Source organism: Ranitomeya imitator, chromosome 8 (assembly GCF_032444005.1).
Source record: "Ranitomeya imitator isolate aRanImi1 chromosome 8, aRanImi1.pri, whole genome shotgun sequence".
Classification (NCBI taxonomy): Eukaryota; Metazoa; Chordata; class Amphibia; order Anura; family Dendrobatidae; genus Ranitomeya; species Ranitomeya imitator.
In genome coordinates, this window is record NC_091289.1 from 131383972 (window position 1) to 131396290 (window position 12319).

The window sequence follows — 12319 nt, forward strand, 5'->3', positions numbered from 1 at the left end:
ATACGGCTGGAGTGTACAGGCGAACGGCGGATATGTGCGCAAAGTCCACGCACTTTGAGGAGCAGGTCGGATAACCCCGGATAACTTTTCAGGAAGCACTGCACCACCAGGTTTAAGGTGTGAGCCAGGCAAGGAATGTGTTTCAGTTGGGAAAGGGAGATGGCAGCCATGAAATTCCTTCCGTTATCACTCACTACCTTGCCTGCCTCAAGATCTACAGTGCCCAGCCACGACTGCGTTTCTTGCTGCAAGAACTCGGACAGAACTTCCGCGGTGTGTCTATTGTCGCCCAAACACTTCATAGCCAATACAGCCTGCTGACGTATGCCAGTAGCTGCCCCATAATGGGAGACCTGGTGTGCAACAGTGGCAGGTGCGGATGGAGTGTTTGTGCGACTGCGGTCTGTGGACGAGCTCTTGCTTCTGCAGGAGGACGAGGAGGAGGAGGAGGAGGAGGAGGGGGTGCGAACGGCTACAGACAACTGTTTACTAGACCGTGGGCTAGGCAGAACTGTCCCAAACTTGCTGTCCCCTGTGGACCCTGAATCCACCACATTTACCCAGTGTGCCGTGATGGACACGTAACGTCCCTGGCCATGCCTACTGGTCCATGCATCTGTTGTCAGGTGCACCTTTGTGCTCACAGATTGCCTGAGTGCATGGACGATGCGCTCTTTAACATGCTGGTGGAGGGCTGGGATGGCTTTTCTGGAAAAAAAGTGTCGACTGGGTAGCTCGTAGCGTGGTACAGCGTAGTCCATCAGGTCTTTGAAAGCTTCGCTTTCAACTAACCGGTAGGGCATCATCTCTAACGAGATTAGTCTAGCTATGTGGGCGTTCAAACCCTGTGTACGCGGATGCGAGGCTAAGTATTTCCTTTTTCTAACCATAGTCTCATGTAGGGTGAGCTGGACTGGAGAGCTGGAGATCGTGGAACTAGCGGGGGTGCCGGTGGACATGGCAGACTGAGAGACGGTGGGAGATGGTATTGTTGCCGCCGGTGCCCTAGATGCAGTGTTTCCTACTACGAAACTGGTGATTCCCTGACCCTGACTGCTTTGGCCTGGCAAAGATACCTGCACAGATACAGCAGGTGGTGCGCTAAATGGTGGTCCTACACTGCCGGAAGGGATGTTGCGTTGATGACTAGCTTCATTGGCCGAGGGTGCAACAACCTTAAGGGACGTTTGGTAGTTAGTCCAAGCTTTCAAATGCATGGTGGTTAAATGTCTATGCATGCAACTAGTATTGAGACTTTTCAGATTCTGACCTCTGCTTAAGGAAGTAGAACATTTTTGACAGATGACTTTGCGCTGATCAATTGGATGTTGTTTAAAAAAATGCCAGACTGCACTCTTTCTAGCATCGGATACCTTTTCAGGCATTGCAGACTGAGCTTTAACCGGATGGCCACGCTGTCCTCCACCAGGTTTTGGCTTTGCCACGCGTTTTGGGCAAGATACGGGCCCGGCAGATGGAACCTGTGGCGATGTTGATGCCTGCTGCGGCCCCTCCTCCTCCTCTGCTTCAGAACTGCTGCCGCCTGCACCCTGTTCCCCCAATGGCTGCCAATCGGGGTCAAGAACTGGGTCATCTAATAACTCTTCTTGTACCTCCTGCGCAACTTCGTCTGTGTCACCGTGTCGTTCGGTGGTATAGCGTTCGTGATGGGGCAACATAGTCTCATCAGGGTCTGATTCTTGATCAGCACCCTGCGAGGGCAATGTTGTGGTCTGAGTCAAAGGACCAGCATAGTAGTCTGGCTGTGGCTGTGCGTCAGTGCACTCCATGTCAGATTCAATTTGTAATGGGCATGGACTGTTAACTGCTTCACTTTCTAAGCCAGGGACGGTATGTGTAAAGAGCTCCATGGAGTAACCCGTTGTGTCGCCTGCTGCATTCTTCTCTGTTGTTGTTTTTGCTGAAGAGGACAAGGAAGTGACTTGTCCCTGACCGTGAACATCCACTAACGACGCGCTGCTTTTACTTTTACCAGTTTCACGAGATGAGGCAAAAGAGCTAGAGGCTGAGTCAGCAAGATAAGCCAAAACTTGCTCTTGCTGCTCCGGCTTTAAAAGCGGTTTTCCTAATCCCAGAAAAGGGAGCGTTCGAGGCCTTGTGTAGCCGGACGACGAACCTGGCTCCACAGCTCCAGACTTAGGTGCAATATTTTTTTCCCCACGACCACCTGATGCTCCACCACTACCACTACCCTCATTACCAGCTGACAATGAACGCCCCCGGCCACGACCTCTTCCACTAGACTTCCTCATTGTTTTAAAAACGTAACCAAACTAACGTTATTTGTTGCAGTCACACAACTTACACGGTGAGCTATAACTTCAGTATGATTTAGCTACCCCTTTACAGGTTGGTGAGACCACAGCGAAAATCAGGCCCAATGTTACACACTCTTTTTTTGGTGGCTGCAAATTAGAGAGATGCCCCACACGCAGGACTGTCACTGAAGCACAAATGTTAATATTAATGTCACACTATTATTTTTTTTTTATTTTTATTTTTTTCAGGAACACTTTAGAAACCCCCCAAAAAAAAAAAATAGATTTTTGCAGGGAGAATTTAGAAAACAAATGTAACAAACTATATGCTTTCTATGGGCCACTGAGTGAGAGATGACGCACACAGGAATCAGGAGTGGCACACAAGCCCAGAGGCCAATATTTTTCTACCAATGATTGATGGAGTTATTTTCTCTGGTAGATTTTGGAACCCAAATCAAGGAAAAAAAATGTAGGCTTTCTATGGACCACAATTGGAGAGAGAGAGAGAGAGAGAGAGAGAGAGAGAGATGGCACACCCAGGAGTCAAGACTGGCACACAAGCAGAAAGGCCAATATTAATCTCCCACTGTTTTTTTTGGTTGTTTTTTTTTTTTTTTTCAGGGAGACTTTAGAAAAAAAAATAATAAAAAAAATATGATTTTATCAGGAAGAATTTAGAAACCAAATAAAATAAAATGATTTTTTCAGGGAGAATTTATAAAACAAATAAAAACAAAAATAGGCGTTCTATGGCCCACTGACTGAGAGATGACGCACACAGGAGTCAGGAGTGGCACACAAGCCCAGAGGCCAATATTTTTCTACCAATGATTGATGTAGTTATTTTCTCTGGTAGATTTTGGAACCCAAATCAAGGAAAAAAAATATAGGCTTTCTATGGACCACAATTGGAGAGAGAGAGAGAGAGAGAGAGAGAGAGATGGCACACCCAGGAGTCAAGACTGGCACACAAGCAGAAAGGCCAATATTAATCTCCCACTGTTTTTTTTGTTTGTTTTTTTTTTTTTTTTTTCAGGGAGACTTTAGAAAAAAAAATAATAAAAAAAATATGATTTTATCAGGAAGAATTTAGAAACCAAATAAAATAAAATGATTTTTTCAGGGAGAATTTATAAAACAAATAAAAACAAAAATAGGCGTTCTATGGCCCACTGACTGAGAGATGACGCACACAGGAGTCAGGAGTGGCACACAAGCCCAGAGGCCAATATTTTTCTACCAATGATTGATGTAGTTATTTTCTCTGGTAGATTTTGGAACCCAAATCAAGGAAAAAAAATATAGGCTTTCTATGGACCACAATTGGAGAGAGAGAGAGAGAGAGAGAGAGAGAGAGAGATGGCACACCCAGGAGTCAAGACTGGCACACAAGCAGAAAGGCCAATATTAATCTCCCACTGTTTTTTTTTGTTTGTTTTTTTTTTTTTTTTTTCAGGGAGACTTTAGAAAAAAAAATAATAAAAAAAATATGATTTTATCAGGAAGAATTTAGAAACCAAATAAAATAAAATGATTTTTTCAGGGAGAATTTATAAAACAAATAAAAACAAAAATAGGCGTTCTATGGCCCACTGACTGAGAGATGACGCACACAGGAGTCAGGAGTGGCACACAAACCCAGAGGCCAATATTTTTCTACCAATGATTGATGTAGTTATTTTCTCTGGTAGATTTTAGAACCCAAATCAAGGAAAAAAAATATAGGCTTTCTATGGACCACAATTGGAGAGAGAGAGAGAGAGAGAGAGAGAGAGATGGCACACCCAGGAGTCAAGACTGGCACACAAGCAGAAAGGCCAATATTAATCTCCCACTGTTTTTTTTGGTTGTTTTTTTTTTTTTTTTTTCAGGGAGACTTTAGAAAAAAAAATAATAAAAAAAATATGATTTTATCAGGAAGAATTTAGAAACCAAATAAAATAAAATGATTTTTTCAGGGAGAATTTAGAAAACAAATAAAACCAAAAATAGGCGTTCTATGGCCCACTGACTGAGAGAGAGAGAGAGATGGAACGCTTAGTACTGGCACACAAGCCCAAAGGGCAATATTAATCTCCCTTTTTTTTTCCAGGGAGAATTTCTAAAACCCAAAAAAAAAAAAAAAATAGGCTTTCTATGGCCCACTATTTGTGAGAGAGATGGGACGCTCAGGACTGGCACAGATGGCACGCTCAGGACTGGCACAGAAGCCCAGAGGCCAATATTAATCTCCCTTTTTTTCTGGGAGAATTTATAAAACCAAAAAAATATTTAAATAGGCTTTCTATGGCCCACTATTTGTGAGAGAGATGGCACGCTCAGGACTGGCACAGATGGCACGCTCACAACTGGCACACAAGCCCAGAGGCCAATATTAATCTCCCTTTTTTCAGGGAAAATTTATAAAACCAAAAAAAAAATTAAATAGGCTTTCTATGGCCCACTATTTGTGAGAGAGATGGCACGCTCAGGACTGGCACAGATGGCACGCTCACAACTGGCACACAAGCCCAGAGGCCAATATTAATCTCCCTTTTTTCAGGGAAAATTTATAAAACAAAAAAAAAAATTAAATAGGCTTTCTATGGCCCACTATTTGTGAGAGAGATGGCACGCTCAGGGCTGGCACAGATGGCACGCTCAGGACTGGCACACAAGCCCAGAGGCCAATATTAATCTCCCTTTTTTTCAGGGAGAATTTATAAAACCAAAAAAAAAAATAAATAGGCTTTCTATGGCCCACTATTTGTGAGAGAGATGGCACGCTCAGGGCTGGCACAGATGGCACGCTCAGGACTGGCACACAAGCCCAGAGGCCAATATTAATCTCCCTTTTTTTCAGGGAGAATTTATAAAACCCAAAAAAAAATAAAATAGGCTTTCTATGGCCCACTATTTGTGAGAGAGATGGCACACTCAGGACTGGCACACAAGCCCAAAGGCCAATATTAATCTCCCACTGTATTTTTATCAGGGAGAATTTATACACCCCACAAAAAAAAATACAGAAAAATGAAAAGGCTTTCTATGGCCCACTATGTGAGAGAGATGGCACACACAGGGATGGCACTCTAGCAGAAATGCCAAATTGCCAATCTTAATCTCCCACCAAAAAAAAAAAAAAAAAAAAAAAACAGGGAATGTCCTACAATTACTATCTCCCTGCCTGCAGTGATCTCAGCCAGGTATGGCAGGCAGCTACTATCTCCCTGCCTGCAGTAATCTCAGCCAGGTATGGCAGGCAGCAATAAGGAGTGGACTGATGCACAAATGAAATAAAAAGTGTGGACAAACAAAAAAGATAGCTGTGCAGAAAGGAAGGAACAAGAGGATTTGTGCTTTGAAAAAAGCAGTTGGTTTGCACAGCGGCGTACACACAGCAATGCAGCTATCAGGGAGCCTTCTAGGGCAGCCCAATGAGCTACAGCGCTGAGGGGAAAAAAAAAAAAAAAAAAACTTCCACTGTCCCTGCACACCGAGGGTGGTGTTGGACAGTGCAAATCGCTGCAGCACAAGCGGTTTTGTGGTTAATGGACCCTGCCTAACGCTATCCCTGCTTCTGACAAAGCGGCAGCAACCTCTCCCTAAGCTCAGATCAGCAGCAGTAAGATGGCGGTTGGCGGGAACGCCTCTTTATAGCCCCTGTGACGTCGCAGACAGCAAGCCAATCACTGCAATGCCCTTCTCTAAGATGGTGGGGACCAGGACCTATGTCATCACGCTGCCCACACTCTGCGTTTACCTTCATTGGCTGAGAAATGGCGCTTTTCGCGTCATTGAAACGCGACTTTGGCGCGAAAGTCGCGTACCGCATGGCCGACCCCGCACAGGGGTCGGATCGGGTTTCATGAAACCCCGACTTAGCCAAAAGTCGGCGACTTTTGAAAATGTTCGACCCGTTTCGCTCAACCCTACTGATCAGTATTGTAGTATTCAGTCATTATGTGGTGGTAATATGTGGTCTGGAAATGGTGTTGTGGTATTTGTCCCTTGTATGTGCTATTTGGTCACCAAGTGGTAATATGTGGTTTTGACATGGTGCGGTGGTATTTGTTCCTTGTATGTGATATTATTCGATCACTGTGGTTGTAATTTGTGGTCTGGTCATGGTGTGGTGGTATTTGTTCCTTGTATGTGATATTATTGGTCAAAATATACCTAAATTGTATTGCAGATTTTAACAAATATTTAATAGGTTACAGTAGAGTAGGGCCCGGCCATTTTTCTGGAATAATCTGGCTCGGGTATGTCACATGACCCCCGTCACATGACCCGGGGGGCCCACAGTGTCTGAACAGCCCGGGGCCCTGGCTACCCTTAATCCACCCCTGCTATTACCATATAGTGAATATGGTAAATAAAATAATAAAAAACAATTGTGAAATTGCACTTTGAATTTTTTTCCTGCTTTTCTGTGTATAACATGATAAAATATATGGTGTCATTCAAAAGTGCACCTTATCCACAAAAAAAGAAGCCTTCATATGGCTATTTAAACGGAAAAATAAAAAAGACATTTCTCAAGGAAAAAAGGAAAATGAAAGCGGAAAATAGCCATGCCATGAAGGAGTTAAGCAGGGGCATAACAATTGCGGTCGCAAAGTTCAAGAAACTTCTAAATGTAGTATTTGTATACACTGTATGAAGAAGAGCTGTGTGTAAATGTAAGAAGCGTGCACAACTATTCACCCTCCTAAAGTCAGTACTTTGTAGAGCCTCCTTTTGAGGCAATTACAGCTGTAAATCACCTTGGATAATTCTCTATGAGTTTTCTCATTACTCAAGGCAAAACTGCTCCAACTCCTTTAACCCCTTTCTGTCATTGGACGTACTATTCCGTCCATGTGGGGTGGGCCCTACTTCCCAAGGACGGAATAGTACGTCCAGCGTGATCGGCCGCGCTCACGGGGGGAGCGCGGCCGATCGTGGCCGGGTGTCAGCTGCCTATCGCAGCTGACATCCGGCACTATGTGCCAGGAGTGGTCACGGACCGCCCCCGGCACATTAACCCCCGGCACACCGGCCGGCGGTACAGGGAAGCATTGCACAGGGAGGGGGCTCCCTGCGGGCTTACCTGAGCCCCCCGCAGCAACGCGATGTGATCGCGTTGCTGCGAGGGTCTGCTTACCTCCCTCCCTGCTCCAGGCCCGGATCCAAGATGGCCACGGCATCCGGGTCCTGCAGGGAGGGAGGTGGCTTCACAGAGCCTGCTCAGAGCAGGCACTGTGAAGCCTGCAGTGCTCTGAGACAGATCGGTGATCTGACAGAGTGCTGTGCAAACTGTCAGATCACCGATCTGTGATGTTCCCCCCCCCCCCCCCCCCCCCGGGACAAAGTAAAAATGTTAAAAAAAAAATTTCCACACGTGTAAAAAAAAAAAAAAAATCCTAAATAATGAAAAAAAAAATATTATTCCCATAAATTCATTTCTTTATCTAAATAAAAAAAACAAACAATAAAAGTACACATATTGCCTTGTGCAGGCTTGTACTACGGAGGACAGAGAATGAACTTCAATCCAATATTGCAGCCAGCATGCAGCCAGCAGGTAAGGAAAGGGTGAATCAAACACCCGAAAACCCCGCCCCTATGGCTGAAGATTGTTTTCTCCAAATTCAGGTGACAGAGTCCCTTTAAGTTAGAAGATTTCCCCTGGTGAACAGCAATTTTCAAGTCTGACCACAGATTCTCAATTTGATTAAGGTCTGGGCTTTGACTAGGTCACTCCAAAACATTTACACATTCCCCTTTAAACCATTTAAGTGTTGCTTTAGTAGTGTGTTAGGGGTCATTGTCTTATTGGGAGGTGAACCTCTTTCCCAGTCTCAAATCACAGAGAGAATGAAATGGGCTTTGCTCAAGAATATCCCTGTGTTTCGCGCCATCCATCTTCCCCTCGATCCAGATCATTTTCCCTGCCTCTGCTCCCCAAAAATATCCCCACAGCATTATACTTCCACCACCATGTTTCACTGAGGGGATGATGTTCTTGAGGTGATGAACTGTGTTGGTTTAGCATTAGACATAGTGTTTACCTTGGTGGTCAAAAGTTACATTTTGGTCTCATCTGACTGTGGCGCCCCAGGGTCCGGGTCGTCACAGTAGCATTGCTTTCCTCACGGGGAGAGTGATGTTACGTTTGGAAGCGATGAAGGATACCTTTTATAAGGTAATCACCATACACAGAACATGTTCACACTCCAGGCCACAAGGGGGAGCATTTGATCCTATTCCTAGGTGACTCACTATATATATTGTGCTTTGGAGGGAAAGAGAGGTCAGATTGTCAGAGAGACAGAAGAGAGCATACCGACATAGAGTGTTAGAAGGTCTGAAGTTGCCGTGTAGTCTGAAGTACTACAGCTCCTGGAGAAAGCGACATACAGAAGGAAACAACCTTGTTCAGTGAAAGTGAAGGAGAGCAAGGCACAGGCAAGGACATCAGGGGAGGACAGCAGCAAACAGACTGTCTCCCTGGCAAAGCACAGATAACCGGTAGCCGGTACACCGAGGTTGTAAGGGACTCTAGGACTTACATCAGAAACCGGCAGGAAAGCTGAATTGCAAGTTACCTGTCCGCCACACACCTGAAGACACAGTAACACATAGAGCCCGGGGCTGATAGAGTTCCTGTAAAAAGGCTTGAGTTACCTGTCATACAGGTATTGTCCTATCCTATATGGGGGACAGAGGAGAACTGTGAAGACCTTATCTGAAGCCATAGGCAGTAAGGGACTACAACATCATTGTGCTAGAGAAAGGCTTTTAACTCCACATGGTAAAGGGGACTCTGGATTCGCTTCCAAGCAGGCCGGACCCTGCCTGCCCTGTGATCTGGTGCCCTGGACTGTGGCTGCCTGAAGTCTTTAGTAAACCAGGTAAAGAGACTGCAAACCTGTGTCCTCATTCTTTACTGCACCATCCACCATCTTCCATCTACACATCGGGAGCCCTGGGGATGTACTTCACCTTTGGAAAGTTATTCCATCTAGCTGCCATAACATCACCCCAGAGGTCCCCTTAAAGCAGTGTTGGTCTCCACTGACTGAATACTACAGGTGGTGTCACGAACATAAACTTTATTCCAAGTATCCCTTTTACATGGGTGCCCAGGGCCACAGACCGGATCACCACCGTGACATTCCCTTGTGAACACCGGACCTGTTACCGGGTACGCCACGGCCCTGTCAGGTGACTCATGAGCACAGCACATTCCTTCATACATTTGGGGAGTCTCTCATATGTCTTTTGGCAAACTCAAAACAAGCCTTACAATTTTTGTAAGTAAGGGTTTGTGCACACGTCAGGATTTTCTAGCAGAAATGGATATATTTAGGGTTTTCTCCACGCCCTGACACAGCGGTTCCGTGCTCCGAGTTACTAAGGCTGCCGATCATGGTGAGCTGGACTTTGTCATATTTAGGGTTACGCATAGTCTGACCAATGGCATGGGCATACCTGGGTGAGATATTATTTTCTGCTCTGATGCATATTGTCTAAAGATCTGGGTATTTATATAGGGTCATAGCGATGGTGATAATGTGTTTCTAATTAACCCTAAATATACCCATTGTACTGTGACAGTGCTGCAATATATACATTACGGTCATTGAATTCCCGATCCTATTTACATACAAGCAATTGTGTCAGACTTTTCTGATTGTGTCCTTCACTATATAATTCGTTTGTCCATATAACCCTTTTAATATATTTGTGTCTATGGTGTTTACTATTTTACTGATAACCATTAAATATTTGATATATTTTTATGGGTAGTTTGGTACTCCTTTTTCTTTACCTACATAACACAATTTATACTATATACATCAAAAACCATTATATACAAATATATTCTATCAATTTTATATTATCAATACAAATACATTGTGTTATTACGAAAAGGTAAACCATTGGGCGGTTTGGTTTTCATTTTAAGGATCCAGAACATTTACCTTAAAAACATATTTTTCTTCCGATCTACGCCTCTTTCAGGACATATTACGTGTTCAACACCATAGCATATGAACCCTTCCATATTACGTTCATGCACCTCTATAAAATGTTTAGTCACTCCAGAAAGACTGTTATTACCTTTTTTAATGTTATACATTTTTTTTTTCATTTTTCTTGTAGTGCGCCCAATGTACTTTAATTTGCATATAATGCATTCTACACAGTATAACAAATGATGGGTGTCACAATTTATTAATTTATCTAGAAGATGTTCTTTATTATTAGGTAGTATTATCCATTTTATCTTTTTCACCAAAAAGGCGATTGGCTTGAATTTTCGTAATGACACAATGAATTTGTATTCATAATATAAAATTGATAGAATATAATTGTATATAGTGTTATTTTGATGTTTAAAGTATAAATTGTATTATCTAAGTTTTGATTGGTTTACAATAGTTTAAAACAGATTCTGATGAGACTCTGGTGATAGCTTTATGACTAAGGGTGTGTTCTAATGCCAGAAGCGGGTCAGACATGAACTGATGCACTTGATGAAACTTCTTAATGGATACTGAATAAAGAAATATTTTTACATTTTATAAGTGTTCATTACTGCTTTTTCCTACACCACTTATTTTTCTCTTTTATACTGACACACCATGTGACACACATGTGTGACTTCCTTTCACTAAGCATGTGACTTATGAAGGTAATTACTTACACCAGCAATTTTTAAGGGCTTCATAGCAAAATGGGTGAATACATATGCACATGCCAATTTTTAGTTATTTGATCCCATAAATTTAATTTATGCCTATATGGTCTCACTTCACCAACTTAGACTATTTAGTGCTGATGCATCACACACAAATTGGATTAGAAAATTATTTAAACACAGGTTGTAATATAACAAAATAGGCAAAACCCCAAGGGGGTGAGTACTTCCGCAAGCCATTGTACATGGCATTCCACATGATCTGGTAACAGCACTAAGCCAACCTTGGTTGCATGACAGATTTGGGGACCAAAATCCCTGTGTTGCCCCAGCCCCACTAGAACTACCAGAGGGGTCATTTTGACCCTTTTGCTATTTCTTTTCCTATAATTTCTAAAATTTTAACAAATGAGTTCTGAGTTTTTGTGACTTATATTTATTCATGGTAGTGTATATTTTAGGACACAAAAATGAATTGAAACTTTTTCAGGGGCCCGGATTTTACAATTCATACCTATAAGTACTGAAGGGGTCAATTTGACCCCATACATAAAAGTAGTAGAAGGCAAGTCTCCTAATAACAAATACATATGAGACTTGTTACATTTGCTAATGACAGGTGTTATGAAGGCAATCCAGAAACACAGTGTGCTTAGCGATCAGAGCGCACACAGTGATCTGACAAATACCCAAAAATACAAGAACGAGCTCTGAGACGTGGAAACTCTGTAGACTGCACACCTGATCCTATCCTAAACACAACTAAAAGCGGCTGTGGATTGCGCCTAACAACTACCTAGGCAACTCGGCACAGCCTAAGAAACTAGCTAGCCTGAAGATAGAAAAATAGGCCTGACTTGCCCCAGAGAAATTCCCCAAAGGAAAAGGCAGCCCCCCACATATAATGACTGTGAGTAAGATGAAAAGACAAAACGTAGGGATGAAATAGATTCAGCAAAGTGGGGCCCGATATTCTAGGACAGAGCGAGGACAGTAAAGCGAACTTTGCAGTCTACAAAAAACCCTAAAGCAAAACCACGCAAAGGGGGCAAAAAAAACCCACCGTGCCGAACTAACGGCACGGCGGTACACCCTTTGCGTCTCAGAGCTTCCAGCAAAACAAAAGACAAGCTGGACAGAAAAAAAGCAACAAAAAAGCAAAAAGCACTTAGCTATACAGAGCAGCAGGTCACAGGAACAATCAGGAGAAGCTCAGATCCAACACTGAAACATTGACAAGGAGCAAGGATAGCAGCATCAGGCGGAGTTAAGTAATGAAGCAGTTAACGAGCTCACCAGAACACCTGAGGGAGGAAGCTCAGAAGCTGCAGTACCACTTGTGACCACAGGAGTGAATTCAGCCACA